The sequence below is a fragment of the Polypterus senegalus genome, chromosome 16 (assembly GCF_016835505.1).
Source record: "Polypterus senegalus isolate Bchr_013 chromosome 16, ASM1683550v1, whole genome shotgun sequence".
Lineage (NCBI taxonomy): Eukaryota > Metazoa > Chordata > Cladistia > Polypteriformes > Polypteridae > Polypterus > Polypterus senegalus.
The window spans coordinates 28,987,752-29,006,895 of record NC_053169.1 but is presented as its reverse complement, the minus strand read 5'-3'; the positions used below and the strand labels follow the sequence as shown (position 1 = coordinate 29,006,895).

Here is a 19,144-nt window from a genome sequence, read left to right as displayed (position 1 = left end):
ACGCTGGCGGAGAGGTGTGAAGGGATTTAAGAAGCGATTTAAGGTGGGACGGAATTACGAGTTTTTTCGTAGGCTCTGGTAATTCTAGTGTTAAGAAGCAAGTAGTGATTCACACACATAGAGCACATAGAAGATCAAATACAAAACAAAGCATTTAATGTGCTACTTTAATTACAATGTGATTTGAGAAACTGGTTAATTAAACGATTTTAAGATGAAGTTTATGATGTTCTACTTTAATGACAAAATAAACTAGGTGATTAAAGTGGAAATGTCGAGATTGAAGTTGACATTTCGTGCTTTTTCCCCACTGTGTGCCTTTTTTTCTCTGTACCCTAATAAGCTTTCATATGACACTCAGACAGTGGGCTAGAACTCGCCTTTTCACGGCGACTTTGATATGTGACTTCTTTTTTATTCCCGGCACTGTGCGATTTTGTGAACGTGAGCTTTGAAGTTTCTCCAACACGCTATGTCACTCGATCAACTTCCTTTTGTTGATTATACCATGGTTTATTTGAACAAATAGTATGTTTTTCCTTTGCCTCCACTTGGTATTCGCTGAAATTCTTATATTTTCCCCCAAGCTTTTCCCATTGTCAGAAGGCTGAGTTTAAGGGCGATTTATATTCATTTGCATATTCAAAGAGGCGTAATTCTGGGAGGAGTTGGGGCGTTACATAAAGCGTGCACGAGCGTTACTTTTCATGCTGATCGGGATTTATGTAGCGGAAAAACGTGGAAGTTGGAGTACGCACAGATTCCTGCATCTGGATTTTTGTGTGCGTAAGCACATTTCAGCTTTTGTGCCTACGCCATGTTATAGTGCGAGTTCTACACACGGCGTTATACATGTGGCCCCAGGTGACTACTACTTGCAGCAGTTGAAGTTGTGCAGAGGACAGCAACCAAGCACGTCCCTGGACTTGTCGTACTCTGACAGACTCAGAGAATTAAACCTGTTCAGTTTCAAGCAGAAAATGCTACTTTAGGTCTTCAAAATCCTCAAAGGCATCGATACAGCAGATCCATCAGAATTCTCTTAGTGTAAAGATGAATTTTGCACATGAGGACACCAGTGGAAATTAAAGGTAGTGCATTTAGGACTGCAGCCAGGAAGCATCTCATTATGCAAAAAGTTGTGGGAATCTGAAATAAACTACTGAGACATGTAGTTGAAGCAGAAACCTTGATATTCTTTAAGAAGTACCTGGAGGAGACATTGGGACAGCTTAGCTATTAACTGAACCAACAAGCTTGATGGACTGAATGGTCTCGTTTATCAGATTTCATATGTTCTAGTTTCCAGGTCCCCTGTAACTTATATTAGAAAATGTATAACCACCTTCTTATATCAAAAAGATGAGAAGATTAGGAAACAAAAACAAAATGAATATACTTTGTGACTCTAACTTTCCTGGCACTAAAAGAACCTTGAGACAAATGAAACATATGAAGTTACATTTGATCAAAAATTCTATAATTTTGTTTACATTATGTATTTTCCTTAAGTATCTCATGCAAACCTTGAATAATTTTTTATGAGACATCCTTCCATGAGAGCATTTTTGAGCCCATCATTGGATACTGCTGTATGAGGGGGACTGTTCATGGTCCTACTATATGTTGACTAGCTGAGGATACATCTTCAAAAGCATATTTTACTTTAATGTTAGACATTTAATATCTGTGTTGATTTGGTTCTGAAACAAGAAGCATACACTGTAAGGCACAATGCTCTAAACTTGTAATTCAGATAATTTAGCACACATAATCTAATATCTGACTGGTTACAAAATCATCACAGTAAAATGACCCCCTTCACATTCACACAGCAAACGCCCAGGCTGCATGTAGTAAACAGACTAGTCAGTCCAACAGCTTGTTCATGGAGACCAAAAATAATTATTCTTCCTACAGCTACCCACATCTTAAATGCTCTTGGCCTGCCATTTGAAGTCTTACTTCTCTACCACCTTTAAGATGACAGGATCACAGGGGGTGAAATCTTTCATTAAATAAGGAGGAACACAAAGGGCATCCTGCCTGGCCACCTGTTGGCCTGTCCTTCAATATAAAAAAAGCCCTCATCAATGAAGGATATAACACAGCAGGATTCTGGGAAGACTTTTTTTAGCTCAGTAAAGGTTGTAGTCATCAAGGAATGAGCTCTGCAGTTTTCCCTCCATTGTTAGCACACATTTTAACTATACAATATTGTAAGAGCGAACAGTTGGTCAACTGTGAAATATTTCTGCTCTTGTATGAACTAAAATATATTTGTTGTCTTACAAGTCCATTCAATAATGGACTTACTATCTATATACTATATGTAAATGTTAGTATATCGTATCGTATCCATATACTATAATTTACTATCGATGACTTTTTCTGATTATTTATGGCGGGTTTTGACCACATTTGTGCTTTTCATTCACATCTCCTCTGTTGTAGTTGAAGTACAGATGTTTTCATCAGATGTTCATTTCTTTGTTAATTCAATCAATAAAGTAAATAAATGAGCATCTGTCTGTCTACACAATATTGCCAATTGTATGTGGACAGCACTCCAAATAATTGAGTTGATGAGAGCTGGAAGCATCAAGGAGCAACAAAAGCTCAGTTACAAAAACCCACGGAACGGGGCTACAGAATGCTGATGTGCATAGAGTGGGAAATTGCCTGTCCTCTGTTGATTCACTCACAACTGCCCCTGGAAGCAACATCAGCATAAGAACTGTGCATCAGGAGCTTAATGAAGTGGGTTTCCATGGCCGAGCAGCTGAACACAAGCCTAGGATCACTATGGAGAATGCTAAGCCTCAGCTAGACAGATGTAAAGCATGTCACCATTGGACTCTGGAGCAGTGGAAACGTGTTCCCAGGAGTGAAGAATCACACTTCATTATCTGGTGTCCTGATGGATGAATCTGGATTTGGCAGATGCCGGGACAAATGCTATCTTGTGGACTGCATAGTGCCGACTGTAAAGTTTGGTGGAGGAGTCATAATGATCTGGGGCTGATTTTCAGGACTCCCTCCTTGGTTCCAATGAAGGGTACTGTTAATGCTACATCGTACAAAGACAACTTAGACAACTGTGCAGTCGAATTTTGTGGCAACTGTTTGGGGAAGGCCCCTTTCTGATCCAGCAATACTGTGGCCTTGTGCACAAAGCCAAGTCCATAAAGACATGGAGAAACTTGAATGACCCAAAAAAAGTCCTGACCTCAAGCTTATTGAACACCTTTGGGATGAATTGGAACACTGATTATTAGCCAGATTTTTGGTAAAGTGTATTTAGGGGTCTCTAGTAGTGTTAACTAAAAACAGTGTGCTAAGGCTAAGAGGGTGTAAGCACAAACAGTACCCTGGCCCAGTGATCCCAGGGTGGTAACATGGAAACCGGCTGATCTGGGAGAGCTTCACTGTGGAGAGCAGGAACAATTGTGGGGCTCCTAGGGATCCCACAGGTGGTGAGATAGGTGTAGGGAAGACAAAGTTGAGGTCAGTGCATCTTGGTAGATGCCAAAGGATGGTGACCAGGATGGGAGTTGAGAAGGTGTTCTGAGGGATCCAGAAGACATCATGGCACTGGGAAGACAGAGTCATGCTGAGTACATTCAGGCTGATGGTGATTTACAATAGTCGGGACAGGATTTCGATGACTGCTTTCCCTAGGTCTCAGCCCTGCTAAGCAGATCTAGAAGTAGGGTGATTGGGGCGAGACAAGAGTGGGAAAGAGGACTGGCCAAAGAATTTTAATGGTGAGTCTGACTCGCCATTGGATTATCCTTGAATTTATGGATTATTTATGTGTTGCTTTTTAACTTCCACATAGAATACTCATGGATTTACTTTTTGACTTACTTAAGATGAATTTGAAATGCACTTTTATTTTGTGACACTTTCATGTTTGAGAACGAAATCTCAAAGCACTTTTCCATCATCTCTTATTGTGTGTTTGCATCCTCATTGCTGAGTGCATCCTCAGTCGTGACTATCGATGTCCCTGGTTCAAGGACAGTAATGCCAGGCAACCTGGGTATCACAACATTAGTACCTGACCTCACAAATGCTCTTTTGGCAGAATGGGCACAAATTCCCACAGACATATTATAAGTTCTTGTTACAAGCCTTCACAAAACAGTGAAGTCTGTTACAGCCATAAAGAGAGGGACAACTACATTTTAATGACCATGGTTTTGGAATTGGATGCCCAACAAGCTGTGTTCTATTTATATAACATATCTATTTTTATAGGACCTTTCTTATATAATGCAGTGTCTTTCCTATTTACCTATCTTTCAAATAATGCCACAGCTGTATGCACAATCACAACGCATCTTACAAGGATAACAAGTATCAAATAAAAATACTGAACATCAAAAACAAATTCAGAAGATATAAGGAGCATGTCATAATCAAACAGATAAAAGATCCTGAGTTGTAAATCTGATGGATTTTAAATAGCAAGTATCTAAAGGAACTACTCATACCTAGCATGGCTAGTGACAAAAGAGACAGATATACCAGATGGGTATTAAGTCTGGTTATGAAAGGCAAGACTCTGCTACCAAACTGTGGTGGGAAAGGTTAAAACACTTCCAGTAATGGATTGTAAGAAAACAGTTGAGTCCTGAAACACTCCAAACTCAAGGCTACTTCTCACGGTAGAGTGCTGGAAATGGTGGTGCCAAGGAACACGGAATTCGTCTCTAACTCCAACACCAGGCCACTGATGTATAACAGCGGGTGAATTTGTGCTTCACTTAATATCCACCAGCTATTTGTTTTTGGTTTCTGAACATTTAATTGCAGATTATGGAATGAACTTTTTGACATGTGCTGTTACCTCATTTCCCTGCTTGCAAACTAATCATAATTTGTGATAAGAACCACAAAAGCAATGTCAACAGCAAGCAGGCTCATAGAATGTGAAATGTATAAACGATACATCATTACCTAGCTCACAACTGCTTGACCAAGGTTAAACTATGGAAACAAGTGATGAAGTACCAAAGCTCCAGAATTATTTGACCTTGTATTTAATATCACAAGAATGAAAAGGCACTGAGGCTAATCTTGTGCCAGGCATGCTTGGACCAGAGAACTTCACAACAATTAGAGTTTGGTTGTGAAGTGCCTGTTCGTCTGCAGCGATTTGGTGTTGAAGGCACTAAAGTAAAACAACCCACCAAAGCAACTTTGTTTTCCACTGACTTTGATGGAAATAGTGGTATTACCAAGGACCACCTTAAGTAGTCCTAAACTGGCTTAGCTACCCTGAAACTATTTTAAAGGCAAAGTCTTAGAGTGAAAAACAAAAAATATGTAGATAAGCATTGTTTAGAAGCTGAGAGCAAAAAGCTGACTTCACATAAGCAGACTGCAGCAAGTGTGCTTCCTTTAACATCATTATCTTTTTATTTACTATTTCACATAATTATTAATTACAGATAATTTTAATTGTCTGTTACTGTTTATATAGCTATTTCATTTGAGCAATGCAGCCTTCTGTATTGCTTGAGTCAGCCGTTGGTTTACTTTAATTTAAATTCCAAAACTAAGCAGAAAGCAGCTTGCCAAAAAGAAAAATTCTCCACTTGTCTTATTAGGCATAGGTGTTGTGGGGCTGCAGCATAAGCATAGGGATGCTGAACAAAAAATACACAAGAAGTACAGGACCTCACTAGTCTACCCCAAAATAGGCCTCACCCCAGAATGCCAGATCCGAAACTCAGAAGGCAAGCTTCAAACCTGCACAGGCCCAAAGTTGGACAAAATCCTTTTAAGTGTTCCAAACACACAAAAATGAAATACACAAGAAAATAATAAAAAATGTTACGCCTAAATAAGACACCAAAAAGGCAAACAAATTCACCAGATCTCAATCCGATTGAGCATATGAGGGATTTGCTGGAAAAACAAGTCTCATCAATGAAGGCCCCACCTCATAATCTTCTATTGTCTTGGATTCAAATATCACAGGACATCTTCAGAGTCCATGCCTTGATAAGTCAGAGCTGTTCTGGTGGTACAAGTGGGACCTACACAATATTATGCAGGTAGATTTAATGTTGTGGCTGCTTGGTGTATATACAGTATATACTGTATATATGTGTATATACTAAAAGTGGCAGAGAGCTGGCTGAATTGTGGCTATCAAATGAAAATGCCATCAACAGACATTTGGACATGAATCCAGCATAACCAGGCTTAAAAAGAACCAAATAATAAAAAAGACTTTATGGTCAACTACCTGCAAATCTCACCTTATTATTCCATCCCCCACCTTATACCCACCTACCTCCCCCCTTCCTCATTTGCTATATATTGCCTTTGATTACTGAATGTGTTATTATTTTCCACTGATGATGACTCCTGGTAGTGGCTGAAAGCTTACAAATAAAAAAAAAAACTAGTTTAAGATACGTGACTCATCTTCTACCTTTGTGGATTTCTAGCTACAAATATGCAAACAAACACATCACAGACCTTCGCTAAACATATATATATGCCCTAGTGGCTTTGGGGACTACGGGAACAGAGCTTAGAAGCTCGACCCTATCGGGGCCCGTGGTCACCGCCAGGGGGCGCCTGGATGCCTGAGGAGCCCTGGCCCTCAGCACTTTCCAACACCCCCCAGGAAGTGCTGGGGGGAAGAAGACCAGGGACACCCGGAAGTGCTTTCGGTTGCACAGCCGGCACTTCCGCCACACCTGGGAGGGCCGGCGGAAGGTTATCAGGAGGCACCTGGAGCTCGTCCGGGTGAGGATAAAAGGGGCCGCCTACCTCCATTCGATGGCTGTAGTCAGGTGGAAGTGGACAGAGTCTTGCAGGAGAGGAGAGGTGGCGGACCTGAAGAGGCAAAGGCATTTGGAAGAGGCCTGGACTTGAGAGTGTTTGGTGATTACTACTGGGTTGTGTGTTGTAAATAATGAATAAACGTGTGTTTGGGTACAACACTTTGGTGTCCTCCTGTCTGTGTCTGGGCTGCTTCCTACAATATATATATATCCCACCTATGGGAGGTGCCAAGGAAGTCGGGTGCAGTGTGAGTTGGGCGGTGGCCGTAGGTGGGGACCGTGGCGGTCGGATCCTCAGCTACAGAAGCTGGCTCTTGAGACGTGGAATGTCACCTCTCTGAAGGGGAAGGAGCCTCAGCTAGTGCGCGAGGTCAAGAGGTTCCGGCTAGATATAGTTGGGCTCACCTCGACGCACAGCTTGGACTCTGGAACCAATCTCCTTGAGAGGGGTTGGACTCTCTACCACTCTGGAGTTGCCCCCGGTTAGAGGCGCCGAACGGGTGTGGGCATACTTATTGCCCTCCGACTTGGAGCCTGTAGCTTTGGGGTTTACAACGGTGGACGAGAGGGTAGCCTCCCTCCGCCTTCAGGTGGGGGGATGGGTCCTAACTGTTGTTTGTGCGTATGCACCGAACAGCAGTCTGGAGTACCCACCCTTTTTGGAGTCCCTGGAGGTGGTGCTAGATGGCATACCTTCTGGGGACTCCCTCGTACTGCTGGGAGACTTCAATGCTCACGTGGGCAATGACAGTAAGACCTGGAAGGGTGCGATGGGGAGGAATGGCCCCCCCGATCTGAACTCGAGCAGTGTTTTGTTTTTGGACTTCTGTGCTTGTCATGGATTGTCCATAACAAACACCATGTTCAAGCATAGGGGTGTTCATATGTGCACTTGTCACCAGGACACCCTAGGCCACAGTTCGATGATCGACTTTGTGGTCATGTCATCTGACTTGCGGCCACATGTCTTGGACACTTGGGTGAAGAGAGGGGCGGAGCTGTCAACTGATCACCACCTGGTGGTGAGTTGGCTTTGAGGCTGGAGGAGTTTGCCAGTCAGGCCCGGTAGGCCCAAACCTGTTGTGCAGATCTGCTGGGAACTTATGGCAGAGTTCCCTGTCAGAAGTAGCTTCAACTCCCACCTCCGGCAGAGCTTCGACCACGTCCCGAGGGAGGTGGGGGACATTGAGTCTGAATGGGCCATGTTCCGTGCCTCTGTTGTTGAGGCAGCTGACCGGAGCTGTGGCTGTAAGGCGGTCAGTGCTTGTTGTGGCCGCAATCCCCGAACCCATTGGTGGACACCGGCGGTGAGGGATGCCGTCAAGCTGAAAAAGGAGTCCTACCGGACCCTTTTGTCCTGTGGGACTCTGGAGGCAGCTAATAGGTACTGACAGGCCAAGCGGAATGTGGCTTCAGTGGTTGCTGAGGGAAAAACTCGGGCATGGAAGGAGTTTGGGAAGGCCATGGAGAACGACTTTCGGACGGCTTCAAGGAGATTCTGGTCCACCGTCCGGCGTCTCAAAATGGGGAAGCAGTGCAGTGTCAACACCATATATGATGGGGATGGTGCGTTGCTGACCTCGACTCAGGACGTTGTGGGTCAGTAGGGGGAGTACTTCGAAGACCTCCTCAATCCCAATGAGGAAGCAGAACCTGGGGACTCGGAGGTGGGCTCTCCCATCTCTGGGACTGAGGGCACTGAGGTTGTCAAAAAACTCCTTAGTGGCAGGGCCCTGGGGATGAATGAGATACGCCCGGAGTTCCTCAAGGCTCTGGATGTTGTAGGACTGTCTTGGTTGACACATCTCTGCAACATCGCATGGGCATCGGGGACAGTGCCTCTGGATTGGCAGACGGGGTGGTGGTCCCCCTCTTTAAGAAGTGGGACCGGAGGGTGTGTTCCTACTACAGAGGGATCACACTCCTCAGCCTCCCTGGAAAAGTCTATTCGGGGGTTCTGGAGAGGAGGGTCCGTCGGATAGTCAAACCTCAGAATCAGGAGGAACAGTGTGGTTTTCGTCCTGGTCGCGGAACAGTGGACCAGCTCTTCACCCTTAGCAGAGTCCTGGAGGGTGCATGGGAGTTTATCCAACCAGTCTACATGTGTTTTGTGGACTTGGAAAAGGAATTTGACCGTGTCCCTCTGTGAATCCTGGGCGGGGGGCGCTCCGGGAGTATGCGGTAGCGGACCCCCTGATAAAAGCTGTTCGTTCCAAATACAACCGGTGTCGGAGCTTGGTCCGCATTGCCGGCAGTAAGTCGAACCCGTTTCCAGTGAGAGTTAGACACCGCCAGGGCTGCCCTTTGTCACCGATTCTGTTCATAACTTTTATGGACAGAATTTCTAGGTGCAGCCAGGGTGTTGAGGGGGTCCGGTTTGGTGGACTCAGGATTGGGTCACTGCTTTTGCAGATACATATATATATATATATATATATATATATATATATATATATATATACATATTGTGGAAGTTGACCTGGACACAGACATGCAGACACGTTCATGTCACCTCCTTTCCTTCTCCAGCTCAGTCCTCTCCGCTCCCGACTCTCGCCCTGAATGAAGGGAGGTGGCCCCTTTTATCCGCACTCGGATGAGCTCCAGGTGCTCCCCGGCAATTCCCCGCTGACACGCCCCAGTGTGGCGGAAGTGCCGGTTGTTCTCCTGGAAGCTCTCTAGGTGTCCCTGCTTCTCTTTCCCCCAGCACTTCCTGATGTGGCGGAAGTGCTGAGGTCCAGGGTTGGCAAGGCATTGGGGCGCCTCCTGGCAGTGACCACGGGCCCCTACAGGGTGGGGCTTCCATGCCCTGAACCCATGGCCCCCAAAGCATCCAGGAAGACGGTTAACAGTGTAGGTTTACAGTTATTTGTATATAAAAAGACATGCAGGTTATGATTATTACAATAGCTTTATTAACTCAAAAGAATGTCACAAAGGCACAGTGCACTTACATACAATCTTGTAAGTGCTCAAATTGCTGGCTTTCATTTTTTACACATTCTTATAGTCTACTTGTGTGACAGGCGGCTGGCGTCCATACCCAGTCGGGACTCCCCTGCACGTGATATTCAGGGAGAGCAGCCCTGGACACTGCAATACCTCCCCCTGGACACTAGATGGCTGCCTCTCTGGAGTGGTGCAGTGCCCCGGGTTCCCACAGGGCATCCTGGGAATTGGAGTTGGGTGCTGCCCTGTTGGGTCCCGCAGGCACCGGCAGGGCGCGCTGTATTTGGGACTCCTGAGCCCGTATGGGCAATATATTCCTCACACCCGGAAGTGCAGCCAGAACTCAGGGATCAAGCACCTGGAGCACTTCCTGGTGAACTATAAAAGGAGCCATCAATCACCACTCAGGGGCCAGAGTCGGGCGGAGGAGGACAAGGTTGCCTGGGAGGAGTGGTGGTGCCAAGGAGGAAGAGAAAGTGTTTGTGTTACTTGTGTGCTTGGGACTGTGTTGTGTCTGTGGGTATGGGGAAGGCGTAGCCCACAGACGAAGAAAAAAAAAAATATTTGGTTTATTTTACACGTGCCTCCCGTGTCCAATCTGTGTCGGGTCAGGCGCTATATACACTTGCTACACTCACACACACTTTAATAATAAGAAGACAAATAATACAAATAAATAATACAATAATTATAAAATAAATAATACAAGAATAAAATGTGTTTTATATATATATATATATATATATATATATATATATATAATAAAGAGGTAAGGAAAGCCAAAAAATAAAAAAAACAAAAATCTATAAAGTCCAGATCATATGGAAACATTTTCCCATTGCTGTTGTATAGCTGTGGCTCGTATAAACAACAATTAAATATTAACAAGTGATTCCTAGATATTTGGAGCTATTGATATTTGTTGCTTTATGATCAGCACCCATTCAAGCATATTGTGCATACAAGCTATGTGTTCAAATGCCCAAACACAATGCTTCTGAGTGTAAAGGTCATGCAGTTCACAGAAATGTGCCACTAAAATGTACAAAAAGCTATCATCTGTGATTTAAAGCTGATCTTCAGGACTCAAGGATGTGAGACACCACGGGGCCATCACTTGCTGTGTACATACAGAAGTGACGATCCTGGACTGATCACTATGGACTCATCCTAATTTCAAAGCTCCCCACACTTGCTTATAAAGCACACAACAAAGTACCAGTGCAAAAGTTATCCATATTATACGTACAAAAACTTTCAAAATTATAAAAAAAATACATAACGGCCTATCTTATTATTTGATCTGACAAGATGTTTACGTATGGTGTATTTTCTGTTTTTCAGTTTCAAGAATGGTTATTTTGAAAGACATGTTTCTTCAAAATGTTTCAAACTCTTGTAGGTGTATCTCTCAGTCACATATTTTAAAGGCACACACTATAATATAAATCTCAAAAAATCATAACATTGCAAAAAATGATGTTGCATCTGATCAAAAATAAAAATGGAATTTAAAAAAAATTTACCTACCAAACTCTTCAGTGTGAAGTCTTAATAAGTCACCCTGCTGATGAGTGGAGCCAAATCACTTTGCTCTTCACTGAGCCATTTACAAGTTTAGACTGTGGCATCATGGCTAAAAGGAAAAGCACAAAAATGTCAGTTATGAATTATAAATAATAAATAAAACACAGCATTAAATCTGCTATGTCTGAAATATTATACAAAGATAGATGCGTAAGCACACAGGTATTATCAAGATACAGTCTTAGTTTAGTCTCTTCACTGATTTTAAGAGGCTATATGATTGGATGTAAAAATGTAAAATGATAAACTTGAGAAAATATGCTGAGGCTAAATTGAGATTTGAATTTTAAAGGAATTACTTGGTCTCCTAGTAAAAGCTATAAAATGGGTAAGATAAATGTAGATTCAACTTTAGCATAAAAAAAATTGACAAGATTTAGCAAAAACGGTCACTTGTCAAACAGCTCTGAGTATGTACTGTACGTGTCTGCAAGCTGACATTCATAATAGACGGAGACTGGCAAATCATTGGCGATGGGGTTTAAACTGAAATTGTACTGCAATGTGATTTTCATGTTTACGTCATTGCCAGTTCACCAGACACACCACAGCATTGTGTCATCCTGATTCAACCCTGCTACCATGTATCTGACAAAAAGACACGATGGTGAAGAGTAGAGAAGCTCATTCCTAACACTTAAAAAAATTATTGTGTTATTTTGCAAAAGAATTTCACCACTTCTCAAAAGTTTTGCTTCATTTTACAATAATTATTGCATTATGTCACATTAGTATTGCGTGATTTTGCAAATATATTGACTGCTGCTGCCAGTAACTTTGTCTGTGTGAGTCCTTTGGCTGTGTGCTGACAGCTACTGAGTGAGAGATGAGCCCACATGTAGCATGCAATCAAGTGACAATAACAGGTACGAACTTAGTTAAAATCAGGTTAACGTTTAGTAATTTTAGTACAGATGTTTTATCATATAGGCAGTGGTAGCACAGAGTTAGTATACCTGCCTCACAGTGCCAGTGTCTGCATAGGGTTTGCATGTTCTCCCTGTATATTTGTGGATTGATTGGTATCAGTGAGTGTACTTAACTACAGATGTTCCCTGATACTGAATGCTGAAAATGTATCAAGAATACTTCTTAGTTACCCAAAAACGCTTGGTATGTCACATGCTGTGAAGTAAATAGCGTCCATCCCTTTTTACCCATTCCTAACTGAGCGCCTGGCGATTCGACGTATGAACACTAGCTGCTACACCACCAGACCACACTGTTTCAAAACTGCAAATAAGTGGACTAAAAGTCGCTGATACTTTGGTAATCTATTACTCATTTACTCATACATAACAAGAACTTCACAAAAGCTTCTTTCAGTTTTCATAACACACACAAAGCCTCAGCTGATTGGATATTTGCCTCTGTGTAGTGTGGCATATTGACATGATAGTAAAATGACTTGTTAATATGAAGGATTCACAGGTCTTGCACTAAATATGTCATAACAAGAGAAATGTGTCTCTGTTATGCCAGCTCAGTCCCCTCCAAAGTGAAGTTCTGTTAGCAGGTCACATTGCAGAGATGAAGGAACTCTTCAGTAATGCTTTGTAGGTGTTATGAAGACCCAAAGAAGTGTTTGGTAAGGTCTTGGTACATATTAATAAATGTCTAATAGATGCATTTTTGCAGTACCTAGAGTAAAGTGTTACCAATACTCTATTAACTGAATTGCACACAGCACACTCTTTTCTAATTGGCTGTGTGACAAAGTTCTACAATGGAGCGGCACCATCCACCACGCTTGATCTTTGCCTTATACCAATACTGTCTCCCTGTGACCCTAAACTGGGATAATTAATGTTAGCCCACAGCATATAAGGGATTAAATGTATATTTAACACATTTGTTTAGTTCTTGTATCTTGATTGCATGCTATGCACGTGCTACACCTCTCCCACAATAGCTGTCACTAGATGACTGAAGCACAGGCGTGCATGATGAGACCAACCACACTAGAAATATCTTTGTGAAATCACACAATATGTTTGTTATAAAACACAATACATTTGTGAAATAGCACAGTAATTAAATAAAAAGTGTTATTTTGCACTATTTCTTGGTTATGGGAATACATTTTCATAAAAGAGCGTGTCATCAGAAATGAGATGTTGCATCCGTCTTGACTTGATTATATTTTTGCACGGTAAGGTAAATAGGGATTCATGATGAGCAATGTTGGGCTGAATGGACTCTTCTCATCCAAATTGCTCTTATGGTAGGAAAAAGCTGGGGACTCCCTGATTTCAAATATCTTCACATTCAAACATTGAACAAAAAAAAAAACCAACACTGTCATTCAGACTCTTTGCTCCTTGATGCATTTGGGTTGACAAATCTATTTTCAGATCATTGCCCATGCAGCACTATCTGCATATTACAGTCTGTAGTCATATGCTACCAACCACTGTGCCCACAGCGCCAACCCCTTTTGGGAGTGTAGGCAGAAGGCTTGACAGCAGTTCAGGAAGCACAAGTGTCAGAAAACATAATAAAATGGGGTCTTCAAATGCATCATACTGTTACAGCTAAAGTTGAAACTACACTTGAGTAAAACAAGATAGGAAGCCAGATGAGCACTTGAAGAGAAAAAGGCGTTTATTGCAGTAGCACAGATTTTGTTAAGGACAGAAATTGATGCCAACGCGAAAGAACAAGAGTTAAAAATACTACTCCTTTTACATTATTGGGAACAAAATGAAAACTGAAAGCTTTCCAGGAACAAAATATAATAAAAGTGAAGCTGAAAAGACAAGCAGACAGACTGAATTAAAGAACACAGCGATTGCCTGTCAGGACCCTCCACAAACTTCTGTATACTCCTGTGTGTCAAATGAATGCCTGACAATTAAAGAGGAAAGTCACCCTTTTGACCTACGGGGTTATTTTAATATCAGTGTTTCTGCTGATACCTCAAACTAGTTTCATATTCTTTGCTTACATGAAAAAGTATAAGCAGGCAACTTTCTCCAAAGACACATATTCAACATCAAAGCCCATCTGTTAATTTATTAACAGTACATCTGTGGCAAAAGATTAAAACTACTGCACATTTACATATATTAGGTTATGCATTTCTTCACAGTTGTTTTAATAGAACACAACTATTAGACAATCATAAATTGTATATATATTGTGATAGAAATACGTCTCAGAACAACGTTAAAGAGTTGGGGAATATGCCCCGTATATTATTGATGCACTTTTGTTGGTCAAAGAAGATAGAAAATTCATTCAACATTCGACAATTTACTGGTGTTTTGCAATGGCTTTTATATCATGAGAAAATGGCGGCAGGAAATGAGTCAGCACGGAAATGGCGTCATCGGGATGGGACCGGAAGTGACGTCATCATGAAGGACCAGAAGTGCCGTCATCTGCATGGGGACCAGAAGTGATGTCATCACGAGGAGCCGGAAAAGTGACGTCATCTGTATGGGACGGAAGTGACGTAATCTTGCATAGCCGGAAGTGACGTCATCTGCAGGGGACCGGACGTGACGTCATCTTGAAGAGCCGGAAGTGATATTGTTGAGGAAGTGGATGAGTCGCCATTTTCATAATTCTGAACTGGTGCAGGTATTGTAGAGTTATTTATTATCTTTATTTCTGTAAGGTCAGAGAGAGAGGCATCATTACCACAGTACAACCCCTCATCTGTCCATTCTTCACTCACCTCCTAAGTGCACGCGTGTGACAATATATCACTTCACTAACCAACCACCCTGCCTGCACTACACGCCAGCCACTTTGCGTCTCTGCCACTCGCGTATGTGGATTTCACGTTCATCAAACAACAAATCTTTTAATTCTCTCATTTACGCCTGTTCATTGAGAAGAAACACTACTTTTCCCTGATGTCAACATGAATTAGACGATCTGCAAGTTTCCAACTTAAAGTGTAAAGCCAAATAATATCTACATACTTCTGTCATATCACCTATGTCCATATATTCAATCTCTTTTCACTTTTACCTTTTCGTCAATATCTCATTAAATTTTGATTCTGTGTTTGGAATTACATTGTGACAATGCAACGTATAACTGCCCATGAGTGAATATCGTTTCTTTCTCTCTACACAAACTGTGTCTGACAATAGCATTCACACAAATGAGAAATGATTGAACCGTGTGCGTGGTTGTAAATGTTTTAGATGTGGGCAGGACTTTTCCAGATCTCTTTGCATAAGGTCTTGTCTCATAGGGCTTGAAATTTTCTCTTGCGGGATTTCACTTTCATAAAATAACAAATCTAAAGTTTAAATCCGAACAATATATTCAATCTCTTTTCGCTGTTCCGTTATTTCACCGAGTAATAATTTCTGTTTGTTTCTGCTAATGCGATCTTTACTATCATTTTTTTGAGATTCTTGAATTTTCATAGTTCCATTATCTTTAATCTGCTCTGCATGTGTATCACACCAACATTTTTGAATTCTTTATGACGTTCTACTTTGTCATCTACTCTTTAATAATAAAATAATAATAATAATTCATTACGTTTATATAGCGATTTTCTCAGTACTCAAAGCGCTATCCACACAGGGAGGAACCGGGAAGCGAACCCACAATCTTCCACAGTCTCCTTACTGCAAAGCAGCAGCACTACCACAGCGCCAGCCCCAGATGTGCTTAAAACTCTTGGCACAAAATCTTGTCTCGCGAGATGTAAAAGTGTCTCTCTGAGAAAGTCTAGTCTAGGCTCTCTTCTATATATATATATATATATATATATATATATATATATATATATATATATATACACTAGATGTGCTACCAGTCTAAGATGGGTTGAAATCTAAGCAATCAACGTAAACCTTAACGTTAACATTTTGTTTTTGCACCACGCAATGCTTAGGTCTCTGTCATAAGCCACTTGGTATGGAATTCGTAAAAGCACTGTTAATGTCTGGGATGCACCATCTGCTGAAATGACAAATGCAGTGCATTTTATTATTAAAAAAGCTTGTGAATGTACCATCTTTTGGACTGACAGAGACACAGCAACTGGACAGAGACACAGATAGACAAACATACACTTATGCCTTTATTAAGGTGGATATACAATACATTTCTTTCTGGTTACTTCTAACTTGCTTTCCTGTTGTTTTTTCTTTGTAATATCCTGGGATGGCACTCTGACCAAATTGCGTACTCTGCAACTGCCATTATGTTAGAAAGGATAAAGGGAAATACTGCCATAATGATACATTCCTGCAGCATCACATCTTCAAAGGTTTTTCGTAATGCATACATTTATTAAATTATTTAATCACATATTATTACTGTAGAATGACCACGTAGGATGGGCTGGTCTTTTGGCCTTTGATCCCTAAAGGATGATCTTCTTCAGGATCTCACCAGATGGAGTTTTTTCAGTTTTCCTTTCCTCTCTGACCATCCTAACTTAGCATTTGCTGATGAATGAGACTTTGACTATTACCATTCTAAACATAAAAGTTACAATCTAGGGATTTTTTTAAATACACCTCTTTCAAAGTGATCCTTCTTCTTTACTAGTTCTCCTGCACTTTAAGCTACACTTACAGTGGATTCAGAAAGTATTCTGACCTCTTCATTTTCCACACAAATTATTGTGCTGTAGGTTCAGTTGTGTGGTTGGCATGGTGGCGCCATGAGTAGTTTGCAGTAATGAAGACAGAGACTGATCCGCATTTTTGGCCCTAACAACTGTCTATGTAGCTGCCATGTCCTTTGTACAGCCAATTTATTTATCTATTTTCCAAGCCGGTTGGCACGGTGGCGCAGTAGGTAGCGCTGCTGCCTCACAGTTAGGGGACCCGGGTTCGCTTCCTGGGTCCTTCCTGCGTGGAGTTTGCATGTTCTCCTCGTGTCTGTGTGGGTTTCCTCCAGGTATTCCAATTTCCTCCCATAGTCCAAAGACATGCAGGTTAGGTGCAATGCCAATTCTAAATTGTGGCTTGTGGTGTGTGCCCCATGGTGGGCTGGTACCCTGCCTGGGGTTTGTTTCCTGCCTTGTGCCCTTTGTTGGCTGGGATTGGCTCCAGCAGACCCCTCTAGTTAGGATATAGCGGGTTGGATAATGGATGGATTTCTGGTATTTTATAATGTCAGTCATATAAGTTGAATGCTGAAAACTCACACTATTGGTCCAAGAGACTGTAAAGGCAGGCTGTGTGGTGTAGTGGTTAAGGCTTTCCACTTCAAACCCTGTGGCTGAGGATTCAAATCCCGCCACTGACACTGTGACCATGAGCACGCCACTTCACATGCCAGTACTCCAATTGGAAAACCAAAAGAAATGTAACTAAAGGTATCATAAATGTTGTAAGTCACCTTGGATAAAGGTGTCAGCCAAATAAGTAAATTTAAATGGATACATTTCCCATTTTTGCTCATCGATCTACACTCAATAACCCATAATGATAAAGTGAAAACATGCTTTCAGAAAGGTTTGCAAATTTATTACAAATCTAAAACTGTCAGTCAGTATTTTATAAAACCCTCTTTGACAGAAATCACAGCTTCAGCTCCTCTTGGGTAAGTCTCCACTAGCTTCACACACCTAGAATTTAGTAGTTTATCCCACTCTTCCTGGCAAATCCTTTTCTCACTCTGTTACTCTCAGAAGTATCTATAAACTGCCATCTTCAGGTTTCTCCACAGATGTTCTATGGGTTTAAGTCTGAGCCTTGGCTGGACCACTCAAGAAGAGTCAGAGAAGGGGTCTGAATACTTTCTGAATGCACTTTGTGTATGAAAATGTGTTATTTAAACAGACACTGTGGAAGCAACTAGTGCAGGTTGTTGTTATTTAAGATAAGCATATTGGTATGTATTAGGTGCATAATAAGATGTATTTGGCTTTGTCAAGCTGTAGAGCTACAAAAAATGCAAAAGAAAACATCAATTTTCACCTTGAGTCCTACAAACCTCCAGAAATCCTCATCCTCATGGAAACCTTAACATTAGTTTTATATTTTATAGAACTATTATCAGTATACAAATAATGTAAATTGAAGTGTACATAAAAAGGCAGCGGACCTGTAAATAGTGACTCTGTTATCTTTGTGACAGCTGCTACAATTATGTGATAGCCAGCTAATTTGTTACCTTTTTTTTACCAAATGCATAAATAATATTTATCTGCACTTGAGAGCACCTTCTTTAATAATTACTTCAAAATCTTGGCGATTGCTAGAGTACATTACAGATTTTGTAGAAGAGGATTCTTTAACAGAAGACATAAATGCCTCATTACTTAAAAAACACTGCAGCACTGCAAAATGTTAGCTAAATAAAAAAATGCTGTAGACAAGTTTACTTGTCTTCTCTTGGCATTCTTAAATCGAATTCGAACTCCAACTTTTCTTTAGCGTCTTTTCTGGCCTATGATTGTATGATCAGTCTCGTGATAACATTGTGGCTTATCCTTCACAGTCGACCCCGGTAATGATAACTAGCACTGCTGCTGATGCTCAGCTCTCTGGCTTTCTTACAAAAAAGGGGGATCTCTCATTCTTCTTCTGTACCACCCCACAAGTGAGCCAGAGTAGTTTGCAGTAATGAAGACAGAGACTGATCCGCATTTTTGGCCCTAACAACTGTCTATGTAGCTGCCATGTCCTTTGTACAGCCAATTTATTTATCTATTTTCCAAGCCGGTTGGCACGGTGGCGCAGTAGGTAGCGCTGCTGCCTCACAGTTAGGAGACCCAGGTTCGCTTCCTGGGTCCTCCCTGCGTGGAGTTTGCATGTTCTCCCCGTGTCTGTGTGAGTTTGCTCTGGGTACTCTGGTTTCCTCCCACAGTC

At 41.7% G+C, this 19,144-nt stretch overlaps 1 protein-coding gene across 3 annotated transcripts in view; it reads right to left on the bottom strand.

Moving 5' to 3' along the window:
- The window catches only part of LOC120516780 (muscarinic acetylcholine receptor M3-like), a 510,502-nt gene that overhangs the window by 289,080 nt on the left and 202,278 nt on the right, over nucleotides 1–19,144 (bottom strand). For all 3 annotated transcript variants that reach the window (XM_039738717.1, XM_039738719.1, XM_039738718.1), the window contains one exon: nucleotides 11,289–11,394. The gene's annotated coding sequence lies outside the window, so the exon portion shown is untranslated. The remainder of the gene's footprint in view (nucleotides 1–11,288; nucleotides 11,395–19,144) is intronic.